This window comes from Rhinoraja longicauda, chromosome 38 (assembly GCF_053455715.1).
Source record: "Rhinoraja longicauda isolate Sanriku21f chromosome 38, sRhiLon1.1, whole genome shotgun sequence".
Taxonomy (NCBI): Eukaryota; Metazoa; Chordata; class Chondrichthyes; order Rajiformes; family Arhynchobatidae; genus Rhinoraja; species Rhinoraja longicauda.
The window spans coordinates 8,872,754-8,887,361 of NC_135990.1; the positions used below are offsets into that span (position 1 = coordinate 8,872,754).

At 44.5% G+C, this 14,608-nt stretch overlaps 1 long non-coding RNA gene across 1 annotated transcript in view; it reads right to left on the reverse strand.

The window, feature by feature from the left end:
- Positions 1 to 13,634: 13,634 nt before the first annotated feature.
- Positions 13,635 to 14,608, reverse strand: part of LOC144610946 (uncharacterized) — a 35,392-nt gene continuing 34,418 nt past the window's right edge. The window contains exon 3 of the long non-coding RNA XR_013549460.1: positions 13,635 to 14,000. This is a non-coding gene — a long non-coding RNA (uncharacterized LOC144610946). The remainder of the gene's footprint in view (positions 14,001 to 14,608) is intronic.

The following is a 14,608-nucleotide window of genomic DNA, read 5'->3' on the forward strand; positions in this document are numbered from 1 at the left end:
CATCTAAAGGTCGCCCCTTAACCTCCTGTTTTCCCACATTTGTCCCAGGTTTGTGCGACCTCTCCTTATAGCTGAGACACTCTAATCCACTTGGCATTATGACAAACCCCTTCTGCACTCTTTCCAAAACCTCCACATCCTTTCTATAAAGGGGCGACCAGAACTGATCGTGATGCACCAAAGGTCCTCTGGAGCTGCATCGTGATTTCCTAAACCTTATGCTCAAAGTTTAATAAAAAAATTTAAAAATCCATGTACACAAATACCCAGGACTGCGCCAGGGATGGTTCTTGCAGGTTATTGTCTGGTATTGATCCAGGCGGCTTTTCTGCACAACAGACACAGTGGGGATAAATTAGATTATTCAACAGAAAATAAGAAGGTCACGGCTCAAACGGCATGCAGCGTACTCCAAGTACCAGCAATATGACTTGGCCCTGCTGGCATTTCTGTAACGAGCAGAGGAGTCAACAGTTGCATTGCCACACTGCATCAGGGCTTCAGTTCCGACTGAGAAATGTCCAACTTCCTCAGACTAGCCGAGGTGCTGACTCATGCCCGGGCATCCCAGTGTGGTATCTCAGCTGCACGGAGGCAGAGAGGAAAGCTCTTCAGCGGGTAGTCCATAGAGCTCAGAGGACCATCGGAACACAGCTACCAGCCATGGAGGGCATCTACAACACACGATGCCTCAGAAAAGCCACCAGCATCCACAAAGACTCCTCACACCCCTGCAACAGTCTGTTCGAACTTCTACCATCGGGCAGACGATACAAGGCCTTCTACGCCCGCACCTCCAGACTCAGGAACAGCTTCATCCCCAGGGCCATAGCTGCTATGAACCAGTCCTGCTGAGCCGGATGGTCACATCGCACAGTGATCCGGCACAGATCTACTTGCATTTTATTCTATCTCAAAACTGTTACAATTTGTTTCGTTGGGTTGTTGCTGTTTAAATTAATTAAATTATTGCATCGTATGGGAGGCGCATTCCCAATCTCGTTGTACCCCTGTACAATGACAATAAAGATATATTGTATTGTATTGTATTGTAAGTATAAGAAAATAACTGCAGATGCTGGTACAAATCGATTTGTCACCCATTCCTTCTCTCCCGAAATGCTGCCTGACCTGCTGAGTTACTCCAGCATTTTGTGAATAAATCGTATTGTATTGTATTGTATGCTCATTGGGGTTATATTGCAAAATGGCATTTTGTTTTGCAGAGTACATCCTCCTCCCTTTAAAATTAGTGAGAAGGAGATGTACTTCGGTGGCGCAGCGGTAGAGTTACTGCCTTACAGTGAATGCAGCGCCGGAGACTCATGATCGATCCTGACTACGGGCGCCGTCTGTACGGGCGCCGTCTGTACGGAGTTTGTCCCGGGATCGCTGGGCGGCGCGGACCCGGTGGGCCGAAGGGCCTGTTTCCGCACTGTATCTCTAAATCTAAAAAAAATCTACTTGCTCACTCACTAAGTCGGTGCTTACCAACGGGGTGGGCTATTTGACCAGCAGGGAAGAACAGGGGAGGTAGGACCACTTAAAAAGGTTTTACAAACAGTGTGTAAATTCATAACGGGTCCAATGACCTTTTACGTGGCAGAATTGTTGCATAGAAACACAGAAAAATTGCAGTAGGCCATTCGGCCCTTCGTGTCGGTTCTGTCATTCAAAATAATGAATGACTTATCTTCTATCTCAGTGCAGGGAAGAATATTGCAGATGCTGGTTTAAATTGAAGGTGGACACAAAATGCTGGAGTAACTCAGCGGGTCAGGCACCATCTCTGGAGGGAAGGATGGGTGACATTTCGGGTCGAGACTGCAGAAGGGTCTCGACCCGAAATGTCACCCATTCCTTCTCTCCAGAGATGCTGCCTGACCCGCTGAGTTACTCCAGCATTTTCTGTCTACCTTCTAACTCAGTGCCATATTCCCATTCTCTTCCTGAATTCCTTTGTGTCCATAAGACTCACTATCTATACACTAAAACTCCCGTTTATTTGTTTGTTTGTTCCTGAACTACAGCCAAAACGGTACACGATAGCGCGACAATTTTAGACCCACCTTACTCACCGTCGTCCCTTTGGTGCTAATGGAAGAAGTTTCATTGAAATTGGTGTTATGTTTTAAAAGTTATTCACATTTTAAAGTTTAAATCTATCTCCTAGAGAGGGAGGGGGATAGGGGGGGGGGTTGAGGGGGATGGAGTGGGGGGGACGGGAAGGGGGGACGGTGGAGGGAGGGTGTGGCGGGGAGAGGGGAGGGGGGCAGGAGAGGGTGCTGCACCAATGCAGGAGAGGTTTGGGCCCAACGGGTCCACTTGTTCTAGTGCTTCCTAAATACATCCCCGACTTCACTTCCACAAGCTTCAGTGGCAGCAAATTCCACAACGTTCACCACTCTTTGAGTGAATAAATTTCTCCCACCTCTTTCCTAAATCACCCCCCCTCCAATCTGGAGACTGTGAGACCCTCCCCAGGCAAGCAAACAACTTCTCCACATCCAGTCCGTCTAAACCCATTAGAATCATGTGTAAAATTATGAGAGGAATAGATCGAGTAAACGCACAGAGTCTCTTGCCCAGAGTAGGAGAATCGAGAACCAGAAGACGTAGGTTTAAAGTAAGGGGGGGGAGAGATTTAATAGGAACCTGAGGGGAAACATTTTTTTTTTAACCAAAGGGTAATGGGTGTCTGGAATGGGCTGCCCGAGGAGGCAGGTACTATTGCAACGTTCAAGAAACATTTAGACAGGTACATGGATAGAATAGGTTTAGAGGGATATGGGCCAGTCGCAGGCAGGTGGGACTAGTGTAGATGGGACATGTTGGTCGTGTGGGCAAGTTGGGCCGAAGGGCCTGTTACCACGCTGTATGACTCTAAGAGACTTTTGGACGTTTTTAGTTAGATCACCCCTATTTCTTCCAAACAATAATGAATACAAGCCTAGGCAACCCAATGTCGTGCAGCAGTCCTGACATCCCAGGAATCAGCCTTGTGAACCTTTGTCAAAAGAGAGAGTAAGAGTGTTTAATTGTCTTATGTACTGGGAATAGAACAATGAAATTGGGAACATGTTTCCTGTCTCTAAAGTGTCCAACCCCTTAATAATCTTATATGTTTCAATAAGATCCCCTCTCATCCTTCTAAACTAAGGAAGTAAAGGTGTTGATGGACAATAGACAATGTTGCACTTCCTGTATGGCTAATATATCCTTTCTTATGGGACTGAAACTGCAGTCTTCAAATCAACCCTCACATAGTCTTGTTATTTAAGGACCAATTATGTTTCCATTCCACATCCAGGGGAAATTGACAGATTCTTGATTAGTAACGGTGTCAGGGGTTTGAGGGAGAAGGCAGGAGAATGGGGTTGAGAGAGAGAGAGAGAGAGAGAGAGATCAGTCATGATTGAATGAGTAGACTTGATGGGCGAAGGGCATAATTTTGCTCTGAGAACATGGGCAATCTGGCGATCAGGACTGGTGCTATCTCCCCCACTCTTGGCTCATGTATCGCAAAGCCAATTGTAACACATTCCCTCACAGTCTGAAATCTGCGGATGCAGCACTGACTAGTGAATGAACCCATGATCTTAACGCCACTCTGTGCAGACCCTTTATCCACAGGGACTTCCAGGAAGGCAATCAGCAGGAGAATTAAAGACAGACACAAAAAAACTGGAGCAACTCAGCGGGTCAGACAGCTTCTCTGGAGAAATAGAATAGGTGACCCTTCTTCAGACTGAGAGTCAGGGGAAAGGGAAAGATTGATTAGTAGGACTAGATGTTACAATCCCTAAGGTTTGCACTACAATTGACTGGTGTTGTTCTTGTGGGTGACCACTAGGTGATGTTGCTACCATTCAGACACATCTTCAGTTGTGTACCTCAACGTCACTGGGTGTTTCGGCCTTTTATCACAAGACACCCTCAGTCGAGGCAGGCCCACCACAGGGTGATCAGCCCTGGGTGTGTGTCTTATGGTTAGCCTCTAGATGGTCACGTGGCAGCCCAGACAGTATCTTTTCTTTTCAGCCACAGCCAGTGACTGCTCCGTTCGGCGGCATTTGCAAGTTCTTTGATTGCCCTCCTTTGGGCCTGCCCTCTGACTCCAATTTCCCTCAGGAGCCTTGCAGTGGAACTGGCTATAAAGCCCCTGCACCCCACCTCCACTGGACACACTCTTACACTCCAACCAAGGAGAGATATAGACGGTGATATCTGCAGTTCCTTCCTACAGTTTGTCTGCTCCACTGCGAAATCTCCTCAAAGTATGCCTACTTTGAAGAAGTTCTCCACCTCTCTCTGACGAGTTCTGCAACATCCTCTCTCTCCTCCCATGCTGTGCTATATCCCTCTACATACAATACAATACAATACAATATATCTTTATTGTCATTGTACAGGGGTACAACGAGATTGGGAATGCGCCTCCCATACGATGCAATAATTTAATTAGCTAGTCAGTATTAATTTAAACCCAATGAAACAAATTGTAAGTTTTAAAACAGAATAAAGTGCAAGTAGATCTGTGCCGGGTCACTGTGCGATGTGACCATCCGGCTCAGCAGGACCGGTTCATGGCAGCTATGGGCCTGGGGATGAAGCTGTTCCTGAGTCAGGAGGTGCGGGCGTAGAAGGCCTTGTATCATCATGGTACCGATGGTAGAAGTTCGAACAGACTGTTGCAGGGGTGTGAAGAGTCTTTGTGGATGCTGGTGGCTTTTCTGAGGCATCGTGTGTTGTAGATGCCCTCCAAGGCTGGTAGCTGTGTTCCGATGGTCCTCTGAGCTCTATGGACTACCCGCTGAAGAGCTTTCCTCTCTGCCTCCGTGCAGCTGAGGTACCACACAGGGATGCCATGTGTTAGGATGCTCTCTATGGTGCAGCGGTAGAATGTCGTCAGCAGCTGTTGGGGTAGACCAGACTTCTTCAGTGTTCTTAGACATCAATGTCTATATCTCTCGATTCCCTTTCTCGTGACTTTCAGTCTTAAGAAGGGTCTCGACCCGAAACGTCGACTATTCCTTTTCTCCAGAGATGCAGGAGAATTAATCTGGGAAGTGCTTAGTAATAGGTAAGATTAAACTGTCCCGGAGTGCATAGTAAATTGTGCTTCGCTGAGTGAGTGAGGATGCTGTGCAGATCTGTGAGAGCAGTGGACATGACAAAATGAATTAAGCAGCCGTGGTTTCACTGGAGTTTAGAAGGATGAGAGGGGATCTTATAGAAACGTATAAAATTATTAAAGGACTTGACAAGCTAGATGCAGGAAAAATGTTCCCAATGTTGGGGGAGTCCAGAACCAGGGGCCACACAGTCTAAGAATAAAGGGGAGGCCATTTAAAAATGAGATGAGAAAAAAACATTTTCACCCAGAGATTTGTGAATTTGTGGAATTCTCTGCCACTGAGGGCAGTGGAGGCCAAATCACTGGATGAATTTAAAAGAGAGTTAGATAGAGCTCATGGGGCTAGTGGAATCAAGGGATATGGGGAGAAGGCAGGCACGGGTTACTGATTGTGGATGATCAGCCATGGTCACAATGAATGGCGGTGCTGACTCGAAGGGCCGAATGGCCTCCTCCTGCACCTATTGTCTATTGTCTTTAAATGCATTGTAAAGTTTCATATAATTGTTAGACACAAAAGGAGATCAAGGAGCCACAAATTCCAGATGAATGTCTCAGGAGGGTTGAAGTTACACTCCTTTTGTTGAAGTTACACTCCTTTTCCTCACTCCTCTTCCAGTTTTGGACATGTGGTGTTTAGCCAGCCTCCTGGAGTCTTTCCCAATTACATCCCATTCGGCAATCCTTTGAAAAACTGAACAAGATAATTTGCCAATAGTTCACGCGAATGCGAACATTAGCCGCGCCAGAGCCAGATATTTATTTCCACATGCTGCCAACACCAGGCCAGACCTTTTGCGTTTATTATCAACCGTATCCTTACAATGCAGGTGTCCCAAAGCAATTAGATACTGAGAATGCTGGTTTACAGCTCAAAAGAAACTTCAGAGCACAAGTCAAGTTTAGAGGAGCAATAATCAAAAACAAAATCGAGGAAATAAATTACTGTATATAAAGGAGCAAGAGAAAGTTTGACGTGCCAGAGTACAATACATGAAATCATTTCAACACCTCATGATTTAGTGGTTCAGGAAATCTCAAGCCGAAAATACAAAATAGAAAGTGGCTGGAAATACTAAGTGGACCAGCATACATGTGTGGAAAAAGAACAACATTTAATACTAGACCAAGTGGACCCGTTGGGCCCAAACCTCTCCTCCCCCCCTCCACCTCCCCTCTCTTCCCCCCCTCCCCTCTCCCTCTCCCCCTCCCTCCACCCCTCCTCCTCCCCCTCCCCTCTCTTCCCCCTCTCCCCCTCATCCTCCCCTTCCCCTCCCCCCACTCCATCCCCCTCAACCCCCTTTATCCTCCCTCTTCCCCCTCCCTCCCTCCCTCCCTCCACCCCCCTCCTTCCACCCCCTCCCTCCCTCCCTAGGAGATAGATTTAAACTTTAAAATGTGAATAACTTAAAAAATATAACACCGATTTCAATGAAACTTCTTCCATTAGCACCAAAGGGAACGACGGTGAGTAAGGTGGGCCTAAAATTGTCGCGCTATCGTGTACCGTTTAGTTCAGGAACAAACAAACGAGAGTATATAGATTTCGGGTCCAAGACGTTCGTCTTTTTTAAATTTTCACCTAACCAAAGAAACAACGCATTCCAAGCCTATTTCATGCAAATTTCATGCAAATATTTCCTAATGGATTTGTCCTACAACAGGATTTCCCCAAGTTCCGAATTCTCTACGGTTAAGGAGTGGGGCAGGTTTAGGAGAAGGCACATCTGCCACAGCACAGTAACTACGTACCTGGAGGATTTCCACGCGATTTCCACGCGTATTCTTCCTGTAACGGGCTTATGGAAGTTAGCTTCTCCATTGCAGTTGACACCAAGCACTCAACTGAACATGGTATTCAGCGAAATAACTTCTTTACCTCGGCGAAACCAAACGCAGGCTCGGTGATCGTTTCGCTCAACACCTTCGCTCAGTCCGCCTTAACCAACCTGATCTCCCGGTGGCTGAGCACTTCAACTCCCCCTCCCACTCTGACCTTTCTGTCGTGGGCCTCCTCCAGTGCCATTGTGAGGCCCACCGGAAATTGGAGGAACAGCATCTCATATTTCGCTTGGGCAGTTTGCAGCCCAGCGGTATGAACATTGACTTCTCCAACTTTAGATAGTTCCTCTGTCCCTCTCTTCCCCTCCCCTTCCTAGTTCTCCCTCTATCTTCCTGTCTCCACCTATATCCTTCCTTTGTCCCGCCCCCCTGACATCAGTCTGAAGAAGGGTCTCGAGCCGAAACGTCACCCATTCCTTCTCTCCTGCGATGCTGCCTGACCTGCTGAGTTACTCCAGCATTTTGTGAATAAATACCTCAATGAATCTTCTCCATCTTCTAAGGAAGTAAAAGGTGTTGATGCCACATTTCCTGCACGGCTAATATATCTTTTCTCAGGTAAGGAGACTAAAACTGCACAGTCTTCAAATCAGCTCTCACACAGCCTTGTATAATTTTGGACCAATTTTGTTTCCATTCCATAATCAAGGGGCAATCTGGTGATCGGGATTGGTGCTATTTCCTCAACTCTTGTTCCTGTAGAGCAAAGCCAATTGTAACACATCTGCCACTGCCTGAACTCTGGGGGTTCAGCACTGACTGGTGAATGGACCCATGATCTTAACGCCAACTCTCCGGGACGTCTCTTTACCCACAAATACTTCAGTTGACAGCAAACCTTTTAATATCAGTGGAAGCTCATCTCTGATGCAACGAGAATAATGCTAATAGAAGATAGACACCAAAAGCTGGAGTGACTCTGCGGGTCATGCAGCATCTCTGGAGCGAAGAAGTAGATGACGTTTCGGGTCGAGACCCTTCTTCATCTGGATGCCACATTTGGTAATGGGAACATTGATGATTCCAAGGAGACACGAAGAACTGTAGATCAGACTGAAGAAGGGTCCTGACCCAAAATGTCATCTGTCCATTCCCTCCACGGATGTTGTCTGACTCGCCGAGTTCCTCCAGCACTTTGCATTTTTCTCACTGATAGTTCCAAGGTCTAGACACAAAAAGCTGGAGTAACTCAGTAGGATCGGCAGCATCTCGGGAGAAATGGAATAGGTGACGTTTCGGGCCAAGACCCTTCTTCAGACTCGACCCAAAACATCACCTATTCCTTTTCTCCAGAGATGCTGTCTGACCCACTGAGTTACTTCAGCTTTTTGTGTCTATCTTTAGTTTAAACCAGCATCTGCAGTTCCTTCCTACATGTCCCAAGGTCTATCTGACTTTGGGAATTGGACGGGTGGAGTCTGGTTGTGGCAAATGTGCTCTGGATCTTGAACCCAACTCCTAACCACTGTCTTGTTACCCCTGCAGGAAAGGTATATCCACAGGGACATGGAATGTGACTAAAGGTTATTTTGAGCAGAGATGCCTTCCACAGTTGAATTGCCTTTGACCATCGATACTGTGTTTGTAGAATAACTGAAGTAAAAAGGATGGATCTCACTTCTTCGGTATTGCTGGTGTAGTTGGAGAATAACAAGGAAAAAAAAATGTACATTTAACTAATTGAGTTGGAAAATTACAAGAACAGTTACTTCTCTACAGGAGTTTAGAAGGATGAGAGGGGATCTTATAGAAACATATAAAATTATAAAAGGACTGGACAAGCTAGATGCAGGAAAAATGTTCCCAATGTTGGGGGAGTCCAGAACCGGGGGCCACACAGTCTTAGAATAAAGGGGAGGCCCCCCTGACATCAGTCTGAAGAAAGGTCTCAACCCGAAACGTCACCCATTCCTTCTCTCCTGAGATGCTGCCTGACCTGCTGAGTTACTCCAGCATTTTGTGAATAAATACCATTTAAAACTGAGGTGAGAAGGAACTTTTTCACCCAGAGAGTTGTGAAGTGGAATCAAGGAATATGGGGAGAAGGCAAGCACGGGTTACTGATTGTGGATGATCGGCCATGATTACAATGAATGGCGGTGCTGGCTCGAAGGGCCAAATGGCCTCCTCCTGCACCTATTTTCTATGAATACCACATTGTGTTACTTGTCTCAGCCTTGTGGGTCGGCTGTTGTGTTGGTATATCATCCACAGCCATCATAGTCGTACATTGTAAATGGCATGGCAGGACTTTCATATGAAGAGACTGGATAGACTAGGCTTGTACTCGCTGGAATTTAGAAGACTGAGGGGGGATCTTATTGAAACATATAAAATTCTTAAGGGGTTGGAGAGGCTAGATGCGGGAAGATTGTTCCCGATGTTAGGGAAGTCCAGAACCAGGGGTCACAGCTTAAGGATAAGGGGGAAGTCTTTTAGGACCGAGATGAGAAAACATTTCTTCACACAGAGAGTGGTGAGTCTGTGGAATTCTCTGCCACAGAAGGTAGTTGAGGCCAGTTCATTGGCTATATTTAAGAGGGAGTTAGATGTGGCCCTTGTGGCTAAAGGGATCAGGGGGTATGGAGAGAAGGCAGGTACAGGTTACTGAGCTGGATGATCAGCCATGATCATATTGAATGGCGGTGCAGGCTCGAAGGGCCGAATGGCCTGCTCCTGCACCTATTTTCTATGTTTCTGTGTCTTAGAATAAAGGGGAGGCCATTTGAAACTGAGCTGAGAAGGCACTTTTTCACCCAGAGAGTTGTGAAGTGGAATCAAGGGATATAGGGAGAAGGCAGGCATGGGTTACTGATTGTGGATGATCAGCCATGATCACAATGAATGGCGGTGCTGGCTCGAAGGGCCAAATGGCCTCCTGCTGCACCTATTTTCTATGTTTCTATTAATAGCACGTTGTGTTACTTGTCTCAGCCTTGTGGGTCGGCTGTTGGGTTTGATATATCATCCACAGCCATCATAGTCGTACATTGTAAATGTCTTTAAAAAACATTTTCCATTACACTTTTACTGAAAATCTTTTTTGGCACTGACCCCGGATCCGATGCCGCCTTAACTCCACGCCACGTTTTCGATCTGCGCATATTTTGCTTATGACGAATGGTGGCAATGGACGATCTGGAAAGCCCGTGACGGATCAGCAAAGCGGTGCGGACCCGGAGTGCGAGCGCACACACGCACACAAACACACACAGGGCTTGATCAAGGCTCCATGTGGTCCGAACGTAAAAAAATTCGTACAAATTAATCCGTTTGCGATTTGCAGTTGGAATGCATGGCGATTGCAAGTTGCAATCCCCAGCTACCAGGGGGCATCGAAAAAATGCCGATTAAATAAGTGCAAAATAACGTTTTGCACCATGTTTACGAACGGATCTTAAATTCCCAGTGAAATCTCCTATCAGATTGCACACCCCCCGAGGGAAACGTGCATCCTCTCCATTGGTCTATTTCACGCATTTTCTTCCAATCACTCTCCCAAAATGCATGTTTTTGTGCAAATTCTGCATCCTGGCCGTAAGGGTTTTTGTTGGACAATAAAACAGTAGCTGCAAAAAATTAAAGGGCTTCGTTTCTGAAACACTTTGCAGGACAAACATCGATGTGTGTTATTAACAGTTGAGATTGACTTTTGTCGAACAAATTGTGTTGTCGACAACACAATTCCGAAGAAGGGTCTCCCCCCATTCCTTCTCTCCTGAGATGCTGCCGGACCCGCTGAGTTACTCCAGCATTCTGTGAATAAATACCTTCGATTTGTACCAGCATCTGCAGTTATTTTTCTTACACATTGTGTTGTCGCAGGAAAGCACCTTGGAGGACATTGTACACCACACAATGCTGTTCATTCTGCTGTTTTTAATCTTAGAATAATGAGGAAATATTTGTCCAAACAAACACACGAGTATTATGCACACACCTTAAAACTTTTGTTTTGTCAATTTGTTAAACACCCTTGTATGCAGATTCTTTCCAAGAATAAACATGTTGACAAAAATAAGACTTAAAAGGGAGAAGGAAAGCATAAAGCTACACACTCTCCACTGACCTAGTTGTGTTCTGAACAAAAAAAAACATTTAAAATTTATTAATCCACTCTCCCCGTTTGGATTCACCCATTTCTGCTTGACACACCTTTTAAAATGTCCCCCCTGACCACGTGAGTTTGTTATGTGAGAGTGTTCCTTCAACAGTGCCCCTTCAACCCACCATTGAGTGTTGTCAGAACCTGTGATTTCGTTAACAATTTATTGGTTTAGCATTATTTTAATAATTACAGTGCAGGGAGACATAAAGGAGAGGAGAGAGAAAACACAATTTTCTCTGCCTGCTATCAGTAAATCACAGGGAAAACAAGCTTTTGTAAAATCTGAATGGAAAATCCATAGTGAAAGCAGGAAAGATAATGCTGTTTACAGAGTGGAGAACATTGGCAAACTGTTGAAAACAATAAAGGGCAATTTTACTTTGAGGCTCAAAGTACAGTACAATTTTTTTTTTTTAAGTTCCACTGCATTATATTATCTGAGGAAAATATAATGTTTGTTTATTGAGTGTAACTTGATTTACATACAACAGGACTGGCTATTCAAGTGGAGCATGTCAGGAAAATGTTAAGGTTGAGTAAACATTTCCTTCCTTTATATTTGCATATATGTGGATATGACTACATCCACAAAAGGTTGCAACGGCAATTGTGGTGAATGCCTCTTTTTTTTTCTGTTTGGGGTTTTGGCGGTTGGGAGAAGTGGAAACACTGTTCAGATTGAATAGTTTTGCTGAAGCGATCTGATGCAAACACTGAGGTCACCTCAAACATGAGCAGAAACTAAACAAAACAGAAGGGGAAAATGGTGACTCATTTCTGATACTCCGTGTACCATATAATCATTTCACTTAAATTAAGATTAAATTTTGCTGACTTGAAATTCTTACATAATTCGTTCAATCAAAATTTTGGTTGCAATTGTTTGTGGAATCTCTTTTTGTTCCAGCATAAAAATTGGTAGGATTGCTTAAAACATGGTTTTATTTAAAAATTATGGTACACAAAACGACTTTGCAGTCATCGACAATTGCCCTGGTCTTAACTACTTATAGAGCACTGCAAAAGCAGGATGTCCATTGCAGAGGTCAAAGCGTGGAGTCCCTGCAATATTGAACTGGTTAGCCACCAAGTGCAGAAGCTGTACAGAGTTCTCAAGATCTCCAGGTCAATAGAATCAATCTGATCACTTATGAAGTCAACAAAATACATTTTGAAGATCTGTTAAATTATTTTACCTCTGATCCAAAACAAATGTTTAAGAAAATAACTGCAGATGCTGGTACAAATCGAAGGTATTTATTCACAAAATGCTGGAGTAACTCAGCAGGTCAGGCAGCATCTCAGGAGAGAAGGAATGGGTGACGTTTCGGGTCGAGTCTGAAGAAGGGTCTCGACCCGAAACGTCACCCATTCGTTCTCTCCTGAGATGCTGCCTGACCTGCTGAGGTACTCCAGCATTCAGAACAAATGTTTGCACATTTTGCATGAATTAAATATAATAAAGTTTTTAATTAAATATGATGGTCTGGTCTATCTATTCCTTGTTCTTCGGTCCTAACAATAGTATGAAACACTTTGGCCCATTAGTTAGTACAGACGTGGGCATGCACACATAAATGCAACAATCTGATGTCAGTGATAGATTTTATTTATGCTTCTGAAGAGCCTTTTTTAATACTTGAATGTGAATCGAGAATACAGTCGCTATAAATCTATAACAACATCCAAACTGGTTTTGTTTTGTTTTAAACCTGACGTTAATTGCCATATTAATTGGCAACTGCAAAGTTTTCAGGAGAATTACATTTTACCTGGTTGCTAGTGCTTTCCAAACGAATAAAATATTTAAATAAACAATTAAAATTATATCGTGCATAAAATGACTATTAATTAGACGCAGCGTTACGCCTACTTTTCTTTTTGGTACGAATCGTTAATTTGTTGAGGACAAATCAAAGAGTGGGAGACCACCCAAAACAAAGTGGTTCTCTGAGCAGCAATTCTGGCACCAATCTGAACATTCGCTCTCTCCACCACTGCCACATTGTGGCTATAGCATGCATTACCCACAGAACGTCCTACAGCAACTTACACAAGTTTTCTTTCAAAACACATCTCAGCCCTGTAACCTCTACATGCAACTATAAAAATACCTATTTAAACATGAAGTAACCGCTGCACCATCATTGTGGCTCGCCAATAACTTTTTTTTTAATGGGCCTGTGTTTTACTTCATTTAATCCAGGAATGGCGGGACTATCATATGTTGAAAGACTGGAGCGACTAGGCTTGTATACACTGGAATTTAGAAGGATGAGAGGAGATCTTATCGAAACGTATAAGATTATTAAGGGGTTGGACACGTTAGAGGCAGGAAACATGTTCCCAATGTTGGGGGAGTCCAGAACAAGGGGCCACAGTTTAAGAATAAGGGGTAGGCCATTTAGAACTGAGATGAGGAAAAACTTTTTCAGTCAGAGAGTTGTGAATCTGTGGAATTCTCTGCCTCAGAAGGCAGTGGAGGCCAATTCTCTGAATGCATTCAAGAGAGAGCTAGATAGAGCTCTTAAGGATAGCGGAGTCAGGGGGTATGGGGAGAAGGCAGGAACGGGGTACTGATTGAGAATGATCAGCCATGATCACATTGAATGGCGGTGCTGGCTCGAAGTGCCGAATGGCCTCCTCCTGCACCTAAGGTCTAATGTCTATTAACAAAGGTATGAGCAACACCTCTCGCGAGCGTGCCATGATGATTCATAGTTTTGTTGCCACGGAGTCAGAATTCATTGAGGGGAGCACCATTACCACAAAGATTGCAGTGGTTGAAGCAGAAGACTCACCAGCACCTTCTCAGGCCACCGCAGATGGGCAATCGATGGGTTCTTGACAACACCGCTCCCACCTCAGCAACAAATGTCAGGAACAGTATTTCCTCTTAGGGTCACACAGGATCTACAAATGCAAAAATAGATATAGCTTTCTACATGGCAAACTCCTTATACAGTGCCCTCCATAATGTTTGGGACAAAGACCCATCATTTATTTATTTGCCTCTGTACTCCACTATTTGAGATTTGTAATATAAAAAAATCACGTGCTTAAAGTGCACATTGTGCGAATTTTAATAAAGGCCATTTTTATACATTTTGGTTTCACCAAGTAGAAATTGCAGCAGTATTTATACATAGTACTCCCATTTCAGGGCACCATAATGTTTGGGACACAGCAATGTCATGTAATTGAAAGTAGTCATGTTTAGTATTTTGTTACATATCCTTTGCCTGCAAGACTGCTTGAAGTCTGCGATTCATGGACATCACCAGTTACTGGGTGTCTTCTCTGGTGATGCTCTGCCAGGCCTGTATTGCAACCATCTTTAGCTTATGCTTGTTTTGGGGGCTAGTCCTCTTCAGCCTTTGCCAAAGTACAGTCTGCTGTTCGCCCCAGCACTTTAAAAATAATCTTCTTGTTTATATGCAGTACTTAACCATGTTGAATTATAATATATCAAGATCAAACAAAAGTTCACTCTACACACGTTATTATACTTTCTGCCAATT